Source organism: Apodemus sylvaticus, chromosome 14 (genome assembly GCF_947179515.1).
Source record: "Apodemus sylvaticus chromosome 14, mApoSyl1.1, whole genome shotgun sequence".
Taxonomy (NCBI): Eukaryota; Metazoa; Chordata; class Mammalia; order Rodentia; family Muridae; genus Apodemus; species Apodemus sylvaticus.
Genome location: NC_067485.1, coordinates 66551828 through 66557827, shown reverse-complemented (window position 1 = coordinate 66557827; position 6000 = coordinate 66551828).

Here is a 6000-nt window from a genome sequence, read left to right as displayed (position 1 = left end):
TATTGAGATGGAAAGACCTACCCTGAGTGTGGCAGGTACCATTTTATGGGATGGGCCCTGGGCCAAATGTGAAAGGGAGAGCAGGTGACACCGGCGTGCATTGCTACATTGCTGCCTGCAACACTGCTGCCTGCTCATGACTATGGCTGCAACTTAACTAACAACCCTAAGTTCCTGCTCCCTTGAGCTCCCTGCAGCGATGGCTGTGACCTCTAGTTGCGATCAGAATAAACCCTTTCTCTCTAGTGTTACTTCTTTTAATTTTCATTTAATGTGCCTTGGTGTTTCGCTTACACACACATCTGTGTGAGGGTGTCAGATACTGGAGTTATAGACAGTTGTGAGCTGCCATGTGGGTGCTGGGAATTGAACCCAGATTCTCTGGAAGAAGAGTCAATGCCCCCGACTCACACGCATACCATGTTGTTTTTATTGACGTATTTTTTTCACAGCACAAGATAATAAAATAAAGAGAATATCCCATGGGAATCTGACATTATGATCTTCAGTTCACTGAAGAAATCTACAAACTCTTCAGTAGACTAAAGCAACAGTAGCAACAGAAACAGACAATCAAAACAAATGCTCTCATTCACCAGAATGGTCAGTGTTGACTGGACACTTGACAGAGTCGAAAATTCACCTAGGAGATGGGCCTCTGGTGGTGCCAATGGACAATTATTTTGGCTATGTTAATTAGGGTGAGCAGGCTCAACCCCTGTAGGTGGCACCATTCCTGGACTGGGTAAGAGATGAAAGAGACACAAGCAGAGGCATGAGTTCATGGTGGATACTTCATAGCCAGATGCTTGGAACGCCTGCTGAACTGCACCCCCCACCCCTGCCCTTTTGCCACCCCACCCCTACTCTTGACCTATGAACCAGAGCAAATCCTTTCTCTCCTGGGTTAGACTTGTCACAATATTAATCACAGCAAGGAGAAACTAAGACACCCAGGTTTAGTTGCCCCTTCAAAAAAATAAATAAAAGTAAAATAAAACTAAATAATAAAAAAAACAGTATCAGGTATTTCTGTTGATTATCTACAGTTTCAACTCTATCTACAGCTGATTATTCACAGGAATATCTATTGATTAGTGGTCTTCTCATTTGTGAGACAAAATAATACTTGAGTTATTTTGACCAATTCTATTTATCTGGTGTTTTATGGGACAGCTTCATGTATCCTGGATTTTCTAACATGAATATTACATACCTGTGGCACATTTCTTACTGATCAATCTTGAATTTAGAATCTTTTAATACACCTAACTTGATGTGACCCAGATTGTCTCCCAAAGCTGCTTAAAGGATGAATTAACTCTATTAGGTCACTAGGGTGCTCTGAGGCACTTTATTGCTGAACACATCATACTGGTACTGTTTCTCTAACCAATTCCCTGATCAAGTAGCCTATTTTTGATATTAAAATCTCTCAGAACCAAAGTCATATCCTTCTGGAAGGTCAGAATTTTAGAGCAGTGTATTAACTGTGTACTAAGGAATTACTGACTCATCCGGCCTCCTTCAAGTCCTCTCCCAGGGCTAAGGTCACCTAGTTGCTCACGTAAGAAAAGCTCATCGATGAAAACTTGAATAATTAGTTTATATATTTTAACAAGAAAATATACTATTTTAGAACATTAACATTTTGTGTGTAAGTGCCTTCTTTCAATTTCTAATTCCTTACCTGACATAATTCCCACCTCAGTGTTTACTTTGTTACTCGGTTCCACAGTGAACAGAAGGTCTTTGAGAAGAATTGCTCATTAGCTCCTTTCATTGCATGGGAAACATGTAATGAAAGGTTAAGCATCCATTTAGTGAAAATATGTATGTCGATACCATCTTGGCCACATCCAAACCTATGTTCAAGATTGGTATTCTGGCTGGGTTTGTATGTCAATTTTACACAAGCTGGAGTTATCACAGAGAAAGGAGCCTCCCTTGAGGAAATGCCTCCATGAGATCTACTTGTTAAGCATTTTCTCAATTAGTGATCAAGGAGGGAGGGCCCAGCCCATTGTGGGTGTCGCCATCCCTGGGCTGGGAGTCCTGAGTTCTATAAGAAAGCAAGCCGAGTAAGCCAAGAGAAGCAAGCCAGTCAGCAGCATCCCTCCATGGCCTCTGCATCAGCTCTTGCCTCCAAATTCCTGCCCAGTGTGAGTTCCTGTTCTGACTTACTTTGGTGATGAACAGCAATGTGCAACTATAAGCTGAATAAACCCTTTCCTCCCCAATTTGTTTCTTGGTCATGATGGTTTGTGCAGGAATACAAACCCTGACTAAGACAATTGGCAGGGTTTAGTGCAGGCTAGTAACCTCAGGTGGCTAAGATAGGAGGGTCCTCAAGTTTAAGACCAGGTGGTACTAGAGAATGAGTTCAAGAGTGGCTTGGAATTCATAGTGAGTTCAAGGGTAGCCTGGGTAACTTAGAGAGACCCCCCCCCCATGTCAAGTGAAATATTACTTAAAAGGGTTGGGATGTAGCCCAGTGTTAGAACATTTTAGAAATGTGACCTTATTTTTTTTATTGTTGTTTCAGTATTTTTACTGAATGTATGTAAAATGTGGCTGTACATACATGTCAACATCTCGTAGATTTTTTTATTGATGTCCCCATCACTACTTGCCTGATATAATCCTCTCGAGTCCTTATTATTGTTTTTAAGGTTTTCTAATAATCTAAGTAAGTAAACCATAATGTAAGCATGTCATTACGCTGGGGCTCAAAGATATAATTATATTGATACATGTCAGGAGACAAGGAAATTGAATTTCCCAAAGTTGTTGTAGTCAAGATGTTGCTAAGAACATGATAGGAGCATTAATGTATAGTTTCTTCATTGTGAATTGGTCCTTTCTTAACAAAGAGTATCACTTACTAGGGAATATGTTTTGTTTTGTTTTTTTAAAGTTAGCAAGATGGCCTTCTTTCCTCAGTCTCCTGGGGCTGTGGATGGCTTGGATGAATCCTGAATTCAAATCACTTGTCCATTTATGTCTCTTCATCTCTTACTGATTTTTCTCAACAAGTAATATGCCTGAAGTAGATGCCAAGAAAAATGTTAGATAGGGTGTATTCTAGGATTGCAGGAATATAATGCCTGTGCATTATCATCTACAGGACAGCTCATGTGGATAAAAAAGTGTCAAGATTTTTGTGTTTGATTGAATTGTACCTTAACTGATCTCTGCACATGACCATTATTAACTAATAGACCATCTATTAAGATATTCCAGAATTCATGCTGGAGACATGGCTCAGTGTTTGACAGCACTGACTAGTTTAGAGCACTGACTGCTCTTTTGTAGGTCCCAGGTTCAATTCCCAGCAGTCACATGGCAGCTCACAACTGTCTATAATTTCAGTGTCAAGGAACCGGACACCCTCACGTAGACATATATGCAGACAGAAAACCAATGTATGTACAATAAAGATAAATAAATTACTTTTTAAAAAAAGATATTCTAGAATTCTGTATTTGTCCAGTGAAGAGAACCTAGGGATTGATTCAGTGGAAGAACACATACCACACATTTTACACGCTGTGTGCTTAAGGATCAGGGTTCATTACAAAATATATACATATACATGTAAATATATGAATGTATATATTACACATTCAAAATTACTTGAAGAACAATTTCCTTCTTATAAGGGCTGGATGTTTTTGTTCTTTTTTTTTTAATGGTTCACCTTTTTTTGTTGTTGTTGTTTTGTTTTACAGATTTTATTTTATGTATGTGAGTATACTGTAGCTGTCTTCAAACACACCAGAAGTGGCCATCAGATCCCATTATAAGATGGTTGTGAGCCATCATGTGGTTGCTGGGATTTGAACTCAGGACCTCTGGAAGAGCAGTCAGTCCTCTTAACTGCTGAGCCATCTCCCCAGCCCCATTTTTGTTCTTTTTTATTAGCACTTACCGAGTATACAGAATAATGTTTATGACATTTTCATGCATGTGCATGGATCATACTCATGACTCTGGTGACCCTTACCTCCCCTTGGTCCTCCTATGGCTGATCCTACTTTTTCTACATAGTACTCACATTACATTATACCTTTTGTTTAGGTTGTTATGTATTGTTGTTTTGAGACAAGGCCTAGGCCATAAATCAGACTGCCTTAAGTTCATTTTTCTCCTGCCTCAGCCTCTCCTGTACACCACCCTCAGCTCTGACTTGAGCTGTTTAAGCCATCTGTCACACGGGTAGGCACACTTTGTGCCATGGATTTCAGGTCCAGCTCTGTAGGAATAGAAGAGACAGTGCCTTGGGACGCCAGTAAATGCTCTACAGCCTGGTATTTACAGCTTGTTTTGAGCTATCTATAAGAAAACCTTCCAGCACATTCTTCCTAGCCACTCCAGTTTAGTGTATGCATCTGACAGAGGGGAAACTTAGCCTGGGAGGTGAGGACATGAGTCTGCCTTTGGGTGTGCTATGAATCTCTGGCAATTTTACGGTTGAAACCTTGCATTCCTAACCTGAGAAGATGAAATTATGTGAAAAGAAGGCATACACAAAAATAAGCCTTAGTCATTTTGTCAAAATATAAAATCACTGAAGGTTTGGAAGGAGGGTGAGATAAAAGTTTTGCTTAATAATTTCTTTCTGACTTGGAGTGGCTTGCTTGTTATGTCATGTGATTATTAACTGACTGATAATAAGTGACTTTGGCTAGCACTACCACACAGACTGTGGTTCTGAGGAAATTATACAAGAAAAAGAAGGTAAGCTGACTGCCAGCACCTCTCTTCCCTCCCCCCTCCCCCTCCCCCCTCCCCCTGTCCCTCTCCCCCCTCCTCCCTTTTTTTTTCATTCAATATATATTTATAGAGCATGCCTCCCACATTGCAAGACACTTCTGACATATGAGCAAATGAAATAGAAGGAAAACAAAAACCTTGTAGAGTTAGATACCAAACAATAAATCCAGCAGGTAAATTATGTATAAGAAAGTAGAAGCATTGTTTTTATATGTACAATAAGGTAAATGAGATCAGAATCATTGATAGGCAGGGGCAGGTCACAGTTTTATAACTCAGATGTTTGCAGACGTAGCATTGCAATGTTTGAGAAAAATAAAAGGAAGCAATGATGTTTGTGTGTAGAATAAAAGAAGAAGGTTTCTGGTGTCTGCATCAATAAGCTTGAAAAGTTGGAACTAAATAATGTGTTTATGAGGGGTGGCAGGTTCTAGGAAGAGTGAGCACTTAGAGGTTGGATGGAGGAAGAAATTCTAGAAAGTGAGACTTGGGAGGCACAGGTAATGGATAAGAAATAAATATCTAGTGGTATCTTGAAAGTCAGTCTGGAAAAGTTAACAACCAGGGTGTGGTCATCTGTACTAAACACTCCCAAGATCGAGAAAGATGTGTCCATGAGTGTTAGTGGAGTAGGGGCGTATGAGGGTTACGAGAGAACTGGAACAGAGAAATTGGATTCCATGTGCTCATCATTTTCTAGACTAATTTTCCTGAAAAGGAGAATAAAATAGGCAGGAGCTGGCAGAGTGGAGAGAGTCAAAGCGGAGACATGATATCATGTGTGAAGAGTAGCAGTGACAAGAGTGTCCATGTGTCATGAACAAGGACCTGGGACGAAAAAAACAGGGAAAGAATTTAATTCTGTTCTGGTTTGAGAGAATACAACTCATCAGGGTTGAGGAGGGGTGGTATCTTGGGGCTGTGCCCATGGAGGTGGGAGCTTGCGATTCTCTTTTGGACCAGAAAGCAGAGAGGGAGGAAGAGCGAGAACAAGAGGGAAAGAGTGAAAGAGAGAGAGAGTGAGAGAGTGGGGGGGGGGAGGGAGGGAGAGAAGGAGGGAGGGAGGAAGGTAGAGGTGCTGGCAGTCAGCTTACTTCTCCTGCTTCTTGTATAATTTCCTCAGAACCACAGTCTGTGAGGTAGTGCTAGTCACAGCCAGGCTCCATCTGACCCATAAATTAATCATCTATGAAGCACCTTCCTTGGCATACCAGGGCCTGCATC